The sequence below is a fragment of the Dipteris shenzhenensis genome, unplaced genomic scaffold (genome assembly GCF_047967505.1).
Source record: "Dipteris shenzhenensis isolate YYH24624 ecotype China unplaced genomic scaffold, Dip_SZ_1.0 scaf0389, whole genome shotgun sequence".
Lineage (NCBI taxonomy): Eukaryota > Viridiplantae > Streptophyta > Polypodiopsida > Gleicheniales > Dipteridaceae > Dipteris > Dipteris shenzhenensis.
This window is the reverse complement of record NW_028239695.1, coordinates 1-2500: the sequence shown is the minus strand read 5'-3', so window position 1 is coordinate 2500 and position 2500 is coordinate 1.

Genomic DNA, 2500 nt, shown 5'->3' with positions numbered 1-2500 from the left:
TAGGGGACGTAGTCCGTGGAGGTTTTGCCGCTCCATCGAATCATGCGGATTATTGCATTATTATCACGGATAATGGATTCGATGCCCCTTTTGCAGCAAATCGTATTGCTGCGTCGGTTAGGGAGAAGGCACATACCCACCCATTGCGATTAGCAGGTTTGGTGGGGAATCGGACATCTAGGAGAGATCTCATTGATAAACATGTAGAAGCCTGCCCGATGCCTGTGCTGGAAGTGTTGCCTCTCATTGAGGACATTCGGGTCTCGAGGGTGAAGGGGAAAACATTGTTTGAAACGGCTGAATGTCAATCAGATCTCAATTATGTTTGTGATTTCCATCCCAATGTGGCGGATCAGATATTGTCTCGACCAGAAGGGGTTGTGCCAAGGGAAATTCCAGATAGAGAATTATTCAGTCTGCTCTCCGATTTCTATCTGAATCCCGATGGTGGGGGGCAGAGGAATGCCCAGCAAACTCAACAGGATATTCTGCTTGATTTTACGATGATTCGAAACCGAAACTGCAAATTTCTTGTATGTGTACCCTTTCTGAGGAAACCCTTTCACGAAGACTCCCGAAACTCTCACTTTTGAATGTGAAACCGGAAATTATCACACTTCTTGCCCCATTAGTTGTGTGGCTTGGTTATATCAAAAGATCGAAGACAGCTTTTCCCCAGTGGTAGGTACAAAGACTTGTGGTTATTTCTTACAGAACGCTCTTGGAGTTACGATCCTTGCGGAACCTCGTTATGCAATGGCAGAGTCGGAAGAGGGGGACGTCTCGGCCCAATTAAATGATCAAGGGGAATTGGAGAGAATTTGTATCCAAATAAAACGAGATAGAAACCCTAGTGTCATTATTTGGATTGGCACATGTACCACGGAAATAACAAAGACGGACCTAGAAGGCATAGCACCCAAGCTAGAAAACGAACTTGGAGTACCAATTGTAGTTGCGCGGGCCAATGGATCGGATTATGCTTTTACTCAGGGAGAGGATACTGTATCAGCTGCCACGACGCATCGGTGTCCGGAATTTGACATATCTAGACACGAACAGAAACAGGATTTAGTTGGGGGTGTTGACACTGCGACGACGGAAGCGGGGGGGGCTAATCCGGAGGGACGGAAATTAAAGAATCATGCTTCAGTTCTTTTTGGATCTCTAACTTCAACTGTAGCTTCTCAACCGAATCCGGAATCGAAACGTCAATCCATTCAGGTATCGGGGTGGTTACCCTCCCAGAGATATACTGAACTTCCATCATTAGGCAAGGGAGTGTATGTTTGCGGCGTGAATCCCTCTCTGAGCCGTACAGCGACGACTCTGATGCGGCGTCGTAAATGCCAGTTAATTGGAGCACCTTTTCCTATTGGTCCTGATGGGACGCGTGCTTGGATAGAAAAGATTTGTTCCGCCTTTAATATGGAACCTCAGGGTTTGAAGGAGAGGGAGGATGAGATATGGAAGAGTCTGAGAGACTATCTTGAGATAGCAGCTGGTAAATCTATATCTTTTACGGGAGATAATCTATCAGAAATTTCTATAGCAAGATTCCCAATTCGCTGCGGAATGGTTGTCTACGAAACAGGTATTCCCTACATGGATAAACGATATCAAGCTGCCGAGCCATCTTTCTCACGAGATACTTGCAAAGAGATGGGTACACTCATGCCACGGATCGTGGAAAAACCGGATAATTATAACCAGATACAGCGTATGCATGAATTAAAACCTGATTCAGCAATTACTGGAATGGCTCATGCCAATCCTTTAGAAGCAAGAGGTATTGATACAAAATGGTCTGTCGAGTTCACCTTTGCCCAAATCCATGGATCCACTAATGCGAGGGATGTGCTTGAACTTGTTACTCGTCCCCTACGGCGTAATAATAATCCGGGGCGTCTGGGTTGGAGTAACCTGTCGAAGCAGATGGTAACAAATCACTAAATTATAGAATTATTGGGTGACGGGAAGTGACCATTGAGGGAAATGCATAGAGACGTCTCCAAATTCTTAATCATGGGATTCTGTCTCCTCATGATTAAGAAATCCATCGACTCCTTTCCGAAGGAGTTGCTGTGCTAGCTACGGGAGTGGTACGGAGAGGTTGCCGGCACTCTACGGGAAAAAAAAAAACTGAAAAATATGGGAAGGAAATAATTATGAACGTAGAAAGCGTTCAAATGTCGTTGTATCTACTGCAGGTTTCGCTGCTTACTCGGGTGAAGGTGGCAGGTCCACCTATAATATTCGGACTATATTATGGATTACTAACAACATTACCCGTTGGACCCTCCCAAATACTATCCATAAGAGCTTTTCTTTTGGGAGGGAATCTTAGTGGTACCGTCGCTTTGAGTGGTTTGATGATGGGATAGCTACTAATATTTCTGTCAATATTCTGTTCACCTCTATATGCATTGATAGTGAAACCACATGTTGTAACTGTCCCAATAGTACCATACATGTTATTTTACTGGTTCCGAACCAAGGA